The 13,053-nt window shown below is 46.4% G+C and overlaps 1 pseudogene; it reads left to right on the top strand.

Moving 5' to 3' along the window:
- Positions 1 to 6,229: 6,229 nt before the first annotated feature.
- Positions 6,230 to 6,960, top strand: LOC147981182 (uncharacterized; annotated as a pseudogene).
- Positions 6,961 to 13,053: the final 6,093 nt, after the last annotated feature.

Below are 13,053 nucleotides of genomic sequence, written 5' to 3'. Positions count from 1 at the left end.
TGAGCCAAACCTCGAAGGAAAAGGCACCGAAGCCTAAGTATAATTTGCCGCGCACCGCGGAGGTTCGGGCGTGTGAATGGCCTTCCGAGGATATCTTGAGAGCAGCCGGGATTTATGAAGATTTTCATGAATTAGCTCATAATGCAGGCCTCACCGCTTTCCTCCACGACCAATGCGATCAGTATCTCTTACTCACAAATACCTTTGTGCAAAAATTTCATTTTCATTCTAGGAACTCACCACCTACGGTGGAGTTTCATTTATATGATGAGCATAAGGAGATGTCACTTTATGATTTTTGTTGGATTTGTTTAGTCCCTTTTGAGGGCAAGACAGAAGAACCACATCGTGATGATGTGGAGGGATTTATTGATACTATCACTGTAGCGGAAACTAGGAAGGTTTCCGGTGCACGAATCACTAGCATACATTTTCCTGTTTTACGTTACTTTGCATTATTTGCTAGACGTTGCTTAATTGGTCGCGGAAACTGTGGAAACCTTAGTATCCCTGATATTATTATTTTGCTCCAAGGTTTATACAATGATAACACTTTTAGTATGGGCGGTATTATTTCTAAACCGTTAAGTCTGAACCGTACAAAGGGCCCCATCTTTGGAGGCATCTATGCTACACACCTAGCTGCACATTTTAACATACCTATTAGGCATGTTGAGAAGGATGAAAAAGTGCTGCCTCGTGTTTATCTAGATTATAAAAGTATGGTGGCACATGATTTTATTATTAAGAATAGGGTAGGAGAGCTTAAATATCAATTGTTCTTTAATAACATCATCCTGAGACTATTACCTTGCCTGCTCCTTCTTTGTTAGATTTGACTATAGGCACGTACCTTGTTCCGTTGACGGCTATCCACGCCTACCGGAACCCTACACCAGCCGAGGAGCCAGAACCAGAACCACAATTTGATCCTTCACGACAGTCTAACTATCAGTGGGATCCGGAGATGATTGCCAGCCAGTGGAAATCGGAGCCTTCTTCTTCCTCATTGCAGTACGACCCCAACTATTATTATGGATATCAGCCAGGCCAGCCGTGGCCATAAAACAACTTAGGCCAAAAGCCTAAGCTTGGGGGAGTATGTATTTCTCACCGACATTACATTTATGTTCACACACACTCATTGCTAGATGTCGGTGCTCATACCTTTTCATTGTATCATCCATGCTACTTTATTTCCTTTTATGATTTCTTCTTGTGTGTTTAATAAACCTTAAGAAAAAAACCAAAAAAATTAGTTGTAGCTTTTAATTAATTTACTTTCCATGCTTGTAGTAGTAATTAAAAAGAAAACCCAAAAATATTTCATGTTCTTCTTTGCCTGTTGGGAGCTTTCCCGTGTAAATAGTTTTATTTCTTTTCTTTTCTTTGGGGGTCGATAGGAGAAGACCATGATTAAATTATTGAAGTGGCTCTTATATGCATTATTGTTGATTTAACCAAGAGCCCATATTGCTTTCTCTTCTCCTGTTTATTGAATGCTCGCAGATTCCAGCTTAGTCCAATGCACGTGCACTATTATTATTATTCACATCGTTCGGTCGTGCAAGTGAAAGGCAATTATGATGATATATGATGGACTGACTGAGATGAGAAAAGCTCGTATGAACTCGACCTCTTTTGTTTTTGTAAATATGATGAGTTCATCGTTCTTGATTCAGCTTGTTATGAATAAACATGTTTGAAATGGCAATTAGAGATCATAGTTGCTTGTGCCATGCTTGATTAGCTATGAGTTATAATGGTTTACCTTGCGTGCCAACATGCTATTGAGATGGTTATGATGTGGTATGATGGGGTGGTATCCTCCTTCGAATGATTTAAGTGACTTGACTTGGCACATGTTTATGCATGTAGTTGAAACAAATCAACATAGCCTTCACAATATTCATGTTCATGGTGGATTATATCCTACTCATGCTTGCATCCAATGTTTATTAATTTTAATGCATGTACATGGCTGTTGTCGCTCTCTAGTTGGTCGCTTCCCAGTATTTTGCTAGCCTTCACTTGTACTAAGAGGGAATACTGCTTGTGCATCCAAACTCCTTAAACCCCAAAGTTATTCCAGATGAGTCCACTATACCTTCCTATATGAGGTATCGACCTACCATTCCAAGTAAATTTGTATGTGACAAACTCTAAACCTTCAAATAATCATCATGTTTAGTATGCTCGAATAGCTCATGTATCAACTAGGGCTGCCTATATCTTCCATGCTAGGTGGGTTATTCTCAAGAGGAGTGGACTCCGCTCCTCACTCACGAGAAAATGGCTAGTCACCGGGATGCCCAGTCCCATGCTTTATGCAAACTAAATAAAAAATAATTGCAAAGCAAAACTCCCCCTGGGACCTGATGTATGTTGGAGGCACTCGTTGTTTCGAGCAAGCCATGGATTGATGATTGTTGGTGGAGGGGCAGTATAAACTTTACCATTCTGTTTGGGAACCGCCTATAATGTGTGTAGCATGGAAGATATCGCCATCTCTTGGTTGTTATGTTGACAATGAAAGTATACCACTCAAAATATTATTCACCTCTATTTCAAAACCGATCTCTGGCACCTCTACAAATCCCTGGTTCTCTCTGTGAAGGGCCTATCTATTTACTTCTATGCTGAGTCATCATCCTCTTATTAAAAAGCACCAGTTGGAGAGCACCGCTGTCATTTGCATTCATTACTGTTAATTTATATTGGGTGTGACTATGATTGGATCTCTTTTACCATGAATTACAATGTCTAGTCAGTCCTTGATCTTTAAAGGTGCTCTGCATTTATGTTTTTGCGGTCTCAGAAAGGGCTAGTGAGATACCACTTGTTATATCATATTATGATTGTTTTGAGAAAGTGTTGTCATCCGAGATTTATTATTATGGCTTTCTAGTTGATTATGCTATTGATATGGGTAATCATGAGACCTAAGAATTATTGCAAATATGGTTAGTTATAATCTTTGCTAAAAACTTGAATGCTAGCTTGACATATTTACAACAACAAGAGCAAACAGAGTTTGTAAAAGTTTTTCTTTATTTCTTTCAGTTTGTCAACTAAATTTCTTGAGGACAAGCAAGGGTTTAAGCTTGGGGGAGTTGATACGTCTCCGTCGTATCTACTTTTCCAAACACTTTTGCCCTTGTTTTGGACTCTAACTTGTATGATTTGAATGGAACTAACCCGGGCTGACGTTGTTTTCAGCAGAATTGCCATGATGTTGTTTTATGTGCAGAAAACAAAAGTTCTCGGAATGACCTGAAACTCCACGGAATGTCTTACAATAAATAATAAAAAATCCTCGCCAAAGATGAAGACCAGGGGGCCCACACCCTTGCCACGAGGGTGGGGGCGCCCCCCTAGGGTACGCCCCCTACCTCGTGGGCCCCCTGGAGACCTCCCAACTCCAACACCAACTCTATATAACTGCCTTCGGGGAGAAAAAAATAGGAGAGAAGATTTCATCGCGTTTTACGATACGGAGCCGCCGCCAAGCCCTAAACCTCTCGGGAGGGCTGATCTGGAGTCCATTCGGGGCTTCGGAGAGGGGGATTCATCGCCGTCGTCATCATCAACCATCCTCCATCACCAATTTCATGATGCTCACCGCCGTGCGTGAGTACTTCCATCGTAGGCTTGCTGTACGGTGATGGGTTTGATGAGATTTATCATGTAATCGAGTTAGTTTTGTTAGGGTTTGATCCCTAGTATCCACTATGTTCTGAGATTGATGTTGCTATGACTTTGCTATGCTTAATGCTTGTCACTAGGGCCCGAGTGCCATGATTTCAGATCTGAACCTATTATGTTTTCACCAATATATGAGAGCTCTTGATCCTATCTTGCAAGTCTATAGTCACCTATTATGTGTTATGATCCGTTAACCCCGAAGTGACAATAATCGGGATACTTACCGGTGATGACCGTAGTTTGAGGAGTTCATGTATTCACTATGTGCTAATGCTTTGTTCTGGTTCTCTATTAAAAGGAGGACTTAATATCCCTTAGTTTCCATTAGGACCCTGCTGCCACGGGAGGGTAGGACAAAAGATGTCATGCAAGTTCTTTTCCATAAGCACGTATGACTATATTCGGAATACATGCCTACATTACATTGACGAATTGGAGCTAGCTCTGTGTCACCCTATGTTATGATTGTTACATGATGAACCACATCTGGCATAATTATCCATCACTGATCCGATGCCTACGAGCTTTCCATATACTGGTTTACGCTTATTTACTTTCCCGTTGCTATTGTTACAATCACTACAAAATACCAAAAACATTACTTTGCTTTCGTTACTCTTTTGTTACCGTTACCATCACTATCATATTACTTTGCTACTAAACACTTTGCTGCAGATACTAAGTTTCCAGGTGTGGTTGAATCGACAACTCAGCTGCTAATACTTGAGAATATTCTTTCGCTCACCTTGTGTCGAATCAATAAATTTGGGTTGAATACTCTACCCTCGAAAGCTGTTGCGATCCCCTATACTTGTGGGTTATCATATATGAGCAGCGGAAAGTAAAGCATGCAACTTGCAAGAATGTAAAGGGAAGGGTTTGGAGGATTCAAACGCAATAGGAGACACGGATGTTTTTGTCGTGGTTCCGATAGGTGGTGCTATCGTACATCCACGTTGATGGAGACTTCAACCCACAAAGGGTAATGGCTGCGCGAGTCCACGGAGGGCTCCACCCATGAAGGGTCCATGAAGAAGCAACCTTGTCTATCCCACCATGGCCGTCGCCCACGAAGGACTTGCCTCACTAGTGGTAGATCTTCACGAAGTAGGTGATCTCCTTGCCCTTATAAACTCCTTGGTTCAACTCCACAATCTTGTCAGAGTCTCCCAAGTGACACCTAGCCAATCTAGGAGACACCACTCTCCAAGAAGTAACACATGGTGTGTTGTTGATGAACTCCTTGCTCTTGTGCTTCAAATGATAGTCTGCCCAACACTCAGCTCTCTCTCACAGGATATGGATTTGGTGGAAAGAAGATTTGAGTGGAAAGCAACTTGGGGAAGGCTAGATATCAAGATTCATATGGTAAGAATGGAATAGTATGGCTCATGTGTATGTGATGCATGTATTTTGTACACGATCACTCAAACCGGTAGAATGCGATTCTATGCATAACTTTATTTTGCAGGGTTTGATGTGAATAGTATGGCTCATGTCTATGTGATGCATGTGTGTAAATTATACATGGCCTGCGTGTCATGTTTGGCAGCCGGTAGGAGCCAAAGTGCTGTCATTATATTGTATAACGACCTGCGTGTCGACTTGTGACTCTATGTAAAATTCATCACTAGTTGTAGTAGTTGGATAATAGAGATCGGGTTGGTGGCTTGGCGTCCCGGTGTGACAAACAAGATGGAGTTTCTAGATGGTCATCGGAGTTGAGCCAACCCGGAAGAACATCCATGAAGGAGCCATACTATTTCACAGTATGTGTTTATTTGTGATTTTTATGCTTCCTTGTTTTCTATGCATGTTAGAATGGTAGAAAGATCCCTCATGAATATCAAGCGAATTGCCATCCCCGATGTTGCACCTTCGCACGTCAAGTACGTCTAGTAGTGGGCTCATAAAATTGGGGTGCTGCTAGGTGTCCTTGAACTGAAGGGTTCGTGTCGGACACGGACATGCACTGTATTAGGTTGACTTGACAAGGCTATCAAAACGGTTTTGGGCCTTGTGGCAAAATAGGTCAGGAGCCGGGGTATGAGATACCTACCCGACCGACAGGAGTCGTATGGAGATACGATTAGCAAGGAGTTGCCTACCGGATAGACATGTTGTCTAGCAGTGATGCTAAAGCTCACTAGTCGCATGTGCTAGTCGGATCCTGAATCACTGAGAGTTTGCGGAGGGATGCTGACTTCAGTGGGAGTATTTCTGTTTAAGGCTAGAATTACTCTACATAAACACATTGCTTAGTGATTGCATATTTTTCTGTTGTAGATCGATGGCACCACCTGCTCAACCCAACTTTGCATTGAAATCAATTCTAGAAAAGGGATAAACTGAATGGAACAAACTATACTACCTTGTATAGAAATTTGAGAATTGTTCACAAGCATGATAAAAAGGAACATGTTCTAGAGGATCTGCTTCCAGAGGAACCTGCCGATAATGCTAGTACCACAACCAAGAATGCGTACCAGAAACTCGTTGATGAATCAAACGTATCAGCTGCCTCATGCTGGCTTGTATGGAGCCCAATTTGCAGCAGCATTTCGAAGACGTTGGGGCTTTCGATATGATCGAGAGTCTCAAGAGCATGTTTCAGGTACAGGCTAGGACCGAAAGGTTCAACGTCTGGCGATCCTTGATGGATTGTAAGCTGAAGGAAGGTGATCCACTGAGCCCGCATGTGATCAAGATGATCGGATATGTGCAAGCTTTGGATCGGTTGGGCTTCCCGCTCTTGGATGAGCTGGCTACTGATGCAGTTCTGGGTTCTCTTCCGCCCAGCTATGGGACGTTCATCTCAAACTATCATATGCATGGCATGGATAAGAAGCTCACTGAATTGCATGGGATGCTCAAATTGGCAGAACAGGATATTAAGAAAGGCACGCATCAAGTGTTGATGGTGCAGAAATCGGCTAAGTTCAAGAAGAGTTGGTCTAAGAAGTAGGCTAAGGCAAAGGGCACGGAGATGGTAACCTCCTCCGCTGCGCCGAAGTCTGGACCGGACTCAAAGACCATTTGCTATCATTGCAAGGAAACTGGTCACTGGAAGAGGAACTGTAGCAAGTGGCTTGCAAAGCATGGCAAGAAGGCCGGGAATGCTGCTTCAGGCAAAGGTACACTTGTTGCATATGTTATAGACGTTTACCTTGCCGACATACCTAGTAGCTCTTGGGTATTTGATACCGGATCGGTTGTTCATATTTGCAACTCGATGCAGGGGCTGGTAAGAACTAGGCATGTGGCACAACGGGAGATTGACATCTGGGTCAACAACAAAGCAAGAGTTGCTGCGTTGGAGGTCGGCACGATGCAGCTCCAGCTTCGTTCTGGATTTATTTTGGAATTGAATAATTGTTATTACATTCCTGCACTTAGTCGGAACATTATTTCTGCCTCATGCTTGATGAGTCAGGGTTATGAATTCAATTTAAAGGACAATGGTTGTTCGATTTATTTGAATGGTATGTTCCATGGCTACGCACCCATTATTGATGGGTTATTTATATTGAATCTAGAACAGGAACCGGTCTATAACGTGAATGTTAAGAGGCATAAGCCCAATGAGATAAATCCGACATACTTCTAGCATTGCCGTCTTGGACACATTAGTCTGAAACGCATGAAGAAGCTCCATGATGATGGACTCCTAACTTCGACCGACTTTGGGTCGTTCGAGACATGCGAATCATGCTTGCTCGGCAAGATGACTAAGTCTCCTTTCGCAAAGAGTCGTGAGAGGGCATCCGAACTGTTGGAATTGATACACAGTGATGTGTGTGGACCAATGAGCACAACTGCCAGAGGTGGCTATCAGTACTTCGTGACTTTTACCGACGACTTGAGTAGATACGGATATATCTATTTGATCAGGCACAAGTCAGAGACTTTTGAAAAGTTCAAAGAGTTTCAAAACGAGGTGGAGAATCAGCTCGGCAAGACTATAAAACTTCTATGATCTGATCGTGGAGGGGAGTACATGAGCCAGGAGTTTGATGATCATCTGAAAAGCAGAGGTATAGTACCTCACCTCACACCTCCGGGTACGCCACAGAGAAATGGTGTATCAGAACGGAGGAATCGCACCTTGTTGGACATGGTTCGATCTATGATGAGCAAGTCGGATTTACCCCTGTCATTCTGGGGATACGCTCTAGAAACTGCAGCTTTCACACTTAACAGGGTACCATCAAAATCCGTAGACAAGACACCACATGAGCTGTGGACCGGGAAGAGTCCCAGTTTGTCTTTTCTAAAGATTTGGGGTTGTGAAGCATTTGTCAAGAAACTTATGTCAGACAAGCTTACACCCAAGTCGGATAAATGCATATTCGTGGGATATCCGAGGGAAACCTTGGGATATAACTTCTACAACCGGGAAGAGAACAAAGTGTTTGTTGCTCGGAACAGGGTTTTCCTTGAGAAAGAGTTTCTCAGTCGGGAGGCTAGTGGGAGGACAGTCCGACTCAAAGAAATCCGAGAACCACTCGGGGACGGCTCGGCTGGTGATGAGATCATATCGGAGTCAGTTAGGGAACCCGTAGTGGAAGCGGCACCGAAACCACGGAGGTCGGAAAGATTGCACAGAGTGCGCGATGTACTGTTGCTCGAAAGCAACGAGACAACCACATATGCGGAAGCGATGGTGAGCCCAGATTCCGAGGCATAGCTGGAGGCCATGAGATCCAAGTTAAAGTCCATGGATGAGAATCAAGTTTGGGACTTGGTTGATCCGTCGCCTGGCGTAACGGCCATTGGTTGCAAATGGGTCTTTAAGAAGAAAACCGATGTGGATGGAAATGTTCAGATGCACAAAGCTCGGCTTGTCGCTAAGGGTTATGGACAAGTTCAAGGAATTGACTACGAGGAGACTTACTCGCCGGTAGCGATGCTGAAGTCGGTAAGGATCGTACTAGCTATAGCTGCATATTTCGATTACGAGATATGACAGATGGATGTCAAGACGGCTTTCCTTCATGGCAATTTAACCAAGGACGTGTATATGATACAACCCGAGGGTTTTGTCGATCCGACTAGCACTAGTAAGGTATGCAAGCTCAAGAGATCCATTTATGGGTTGAGGCAAGCATCTCGGAGCTGGAACATTCGTTTTGATGAGGTCGTCACTGGTTTCGGCTTCATCAAAAGCGAAGAGGACTCTTGTTTACACAAGAAGTTAAGTGGGAGCTCCTTAGTGTTTTTGATCTTGTATGTGGATGACATACTACTGATCTATTTCGATGCTGAACTCGGTCAAGGAGTCATTGAATGGCGAGTTTTTGATGAAGGACCTTGCTGAGGCAATGTACATTTTAGGCATTAAGATCTATAGAGATAGATCAAGAAGGCTGCTCGGCTTAAGCTAGAGCACGTACATAGATAAAGTGTTGAAGCGGTTCAACATGAGTGAGGCAAAGAAAGGGTTCTTGCCACTCTCACATGGTATAAGGCTAAGCGAGACTCGGAGTCCTTCGACATCTGATAAGCGAAGCAGGATGAGTAGGATTCCATATGCCTCGGCAATCGGATCCATCATGTATGCCATGATATGTACGCGACCCGATGTTGCCTTTGCAATAAGCCTAACAAGTAGATACCAGGCCAACCCCGATGAGAGTCACTGGGCAGCGGTAAAGACTATTTTGAAGTACCTGAAAAGGACTAAAGATATGTTCCTAGTTTTTGGAGGTGAGGAAGAGCTCATCGTAAGGGGTTACGCGGATGCTAGTTTCCAAACCGACAGAGATGATTGTCGATCACAGTACGGATTCGTGTATGTCATGAACAGAGGAGCAGTGAGCTGGATGAGTTCCAAGCAAGATGCGGTGGCCGAGTCTACTACAGAAGCCAAATACATTGCGGCTTGTGAAGCTGCAAAGGAAGGTGTTTGGATCCAGAACTTTCTGGATGATCTTGGTATTTTCCCAGCCTCGGTAAAACCGTTGGACCTTTATTGTGATAATTCTGGTGCCATCGCACAAGCCAAGGAGCCGAGGAATCACCACAAGGTGAGACACATAGATCAAAAATATCACCTGATACAAACGATCGTAAAGAGTGGTGATGTAGAGTTACGCAAAATTCACACGGATGCAAATGTTGCAGATCCGTTGACTAAGCTGCTTTCACAACCCAAGCATGAGGGGCACGTTAGAGCTATGGGCATTCGATGTCTATTTGATTGACTCTAGTGCAAGTGGGAGACTGTTTGAGATATGCCCTAGAGGCAATCATGTATGATGATATTTCCTATGTGTTTATGAATAAAGATAGTCCTTGGACATTGTCAATGATGTGTATCAGCAAGTACATGACTTGTTTGTGGGACTATGCATTGTATGATGACTGTCCTAAAAGGTCCCTAATCGAAAGGGCTGTGTGGACGCGCAGCCAACAAGACTAGCATATGACACGGTCGATGGCTTGGTCTCACTAGCCATGGAGCATTGGATGCTAACCGGATAATATGGACTTGGAAGGATCTGGTCGGATTCGACGTAGTCGGATCCGAGTCGAGATAAGGTCCGAGTCGGACAGACCCAACTATGAGACGCTGCGATATGTCATCTGTGAGTCTCTAGTACAACATATGTTCTATGTCCTAAGACCTGAGCTGACGCATGTACTCGGGATGGTGACAGACTTGCTTCGGGCCAACCAAACGCTACTCCGTAACTGGGTAGTTATAAAGGTAGGTTTCGGGTTTGTCCAGAACCATGCTGCGAGATGTGGTCGAGCAAGATGGGATTTCCCCTCCGATCAGGAGAGATATACTCTGGCCCCCTCGTGTGATCCGACCAGGATAAGCATGGCCATGTGACAAGGATTATGAGATAATCCGGTTTGTGGTCGGCATCACTGGAACGAGAAAGAGGTCGGGCTAGCAAAAGGATGACAGACTCGCCTTGAGCTCGACAACATATATCGTGTGGCAAGAGGAATGGAAGTGTGATGTACAGGTTCGCTAACCAGCTTCATAGTCTGCTTGGTGTTCGGCATGCCTTGCTAGAGGCCGCTACCAACCGTGCAGTTCAGAGTTGATCCGAACTGCGACCAAGCCGACTTGAACCTAAGGGGTCGCGCGCTTAAGGGAAGGAACCTACGTGGTCGGATCCGAGGACACTGGTCGGATGTGATCCGAACTGTATTCGGATTGTGGCCGAGTAGACTTATGGGCTTTGGGGTCCGTGCGAGGCCCAAGTGTTGAGCCCATGACGGACGCCTATATATATAGTGGAGGTGCCGCACACTCACGCAGTTGATCGCTTCGGCGCTGTCACTAGGGTTTGCATGTGTTGCGAATAGACACCTCCACTCGCTGCCGGTTGTGTGATCGGACCTAGCAGTCTGCTGCATGACATTCCTCCTGCACGCGCAGATACCATTAGAGGCGATGCACTTGCGCCGCTCTGGCGAACCTGTACGTGGGAACCGACCACCGGCTGTACGAGGGAGATCGGACGAGGAGGAGACGACCCACGCAGACGCGCTGCCCCAACTCTTCTTCCGCTGCACGGCACTGCGCGTCTAGTGGTAACGAACTGTGATCCATCTCCCGTAGCATGTTCTTGGTTGGTCTACGCGTAGGAAATTTTAATTTATAGTCGACGCACCCTACCATAGATCCCAACACATATCTCCGGGTGCGCCAATTTCATCGCGGCCGGCAAGGCCAACTCGATCTCAAACACCGGGAGAAGGACGACAACCTCCGGGCCAAATGGGTCATGCTGAGCACCAAGCGTATCCACCCATGCTTGGCGCTACCGACAGAGAAGCCCCAGGCCGACAAGGCATGGTCCTATGCGAAGCTCACCGACGAGCGGACAGCGTTGGTGCTGGAGCAGATGAAGTCTGACCGGAAGCCCGGCAATGTGAATGCGGCGAGGATTACAGGGGCCATGCTACTGAGGGAATTTCTGGCGCTGCGCATGGCCCCGCTGCAGGCCCGTTCGCGCCCCTTGTGGGAACTCGGGGATGAAGAGGACGAGGTTCGCCTGAGCTCAGAGGCCTTGTCCGGCGAGGAGCTGACCACAGATCTCCGCCTCCTGGCCGGGGATGATCAGGAGTATCCTCCGAATGTCTTCACTCCCTTGTTCTGCAGCAAGGATAGTGCGCTGATCATGACCTCCAAGCCGACCTTCGATGGGCGGGGACTGGTGCCGTCGGTGCTCACCAGGGGCCCAGTGGCGCCGGCACAGGTGGAGCTGTCTTCTGGTGAGTCCCATGAGGAAGAAGAGGAGGAAGACTTGGAGGTGACCCCCGAAGGGACGGGGGAGACCTCCCCCCTGAGTAAGGCTGACATCCTCCACGCCTTCCTTGACGATGATGAGGCCAACATTTCCCAGGAGAAGGAGGAACTGCCCATGATCCCAACGAGGGGCAGGTCGGTGCTGGTCCTCCGAGATTCTGTTGGTGCTCCGGTACCGGCTGGAGCCGCTTCTGGTTCGACTGCCGCTCCCGCTTAAGCTTCTAGAGTAGGTGCGGCAGCGCCTCGGGTCACGACGCTCTCCGGCTTCAAGCTCACCAAGCAGAAGGTGGTCTATGTTGCTGTAGACCAGTAAGTGCCCTGCCTCGCCTTGTTCCTGCTGCTGGTGCTCGTTTCCAACTCTGTTTGCTTGTTGTGTAACCAGGCTTTCGTCTGTGGTGAAGAGGAGAAGGGAGAGCGAGGTGCTGTTGCTTGAGTCCGCGTCGCCTCCTGTGACCGTGCCCCTCTCCACGGGCAAAGGAGGGGATGGTGCTTATGCTTCTCCAGCCTGGTCGTCCTCGCGGGGCCCGGTGGAGCATCCTTGGGATGAGTCAGCCCCCGAAGCACCGCTGGCTCAGGAGGTGCCAGCGTCCGGCGCGGCTCGTGAGGTTCACGAGCCCTTGATCTCCCAGGCTCTGGTGACAATGTCACCCCTTCTCCTGCTGCGCCCCTGGCTCCGGGTTCTTCTGCTTCCTCAGCCATCTTGGAGCATGCCTTTTCAGAGATGGCCCGGCTGCAGGAAGATCTCCATGGCACGGACTCGCACCTGGTGGCAGGGCGCTTGGAGCTGGTCTCTGGCTGGCATCACTCCGACTCAGCGGTCCGAGCGTCGCTGAGCCAGGCCGTGGCTGTAGGATCGAAAGTATGTCTAGAGGGGGGTGATTAGACTACTTGAGCAAATAAGAACTTATCCTTTTCCCAATTTTAATTCTTGGCTGATTTTAGCAACTTTGGACAAGTCAAGCAATCTTAACACAATTCAAGCAAGCATGCAAAGAGTATATGAGCAGCGGAAAGTAAAGCATGCAACTTGCAAGAATGTAAAGGGAAGGGTTTGGAGGATTCAAACACAATAGGAGACG

This window comes from Triticum urartu, chromosome 3A, assembly GCF_056163025.1.
Source record: "Triticum urartu cultivar PI428250 chromosome 3A, HENAU_Tu73, whole genome shotgun sequence".
NCBI lineage: Eukaryota > Viridiplantae > Streptophyta > Magnoliopsida > Poales > Poaceae > Triticum > Triticum urartu.
The sequence above is the reverse complement of the archived record's forward strand: the minus strand, read 5'-3'. Positions and strand labels throughout refer to the sequence as shown.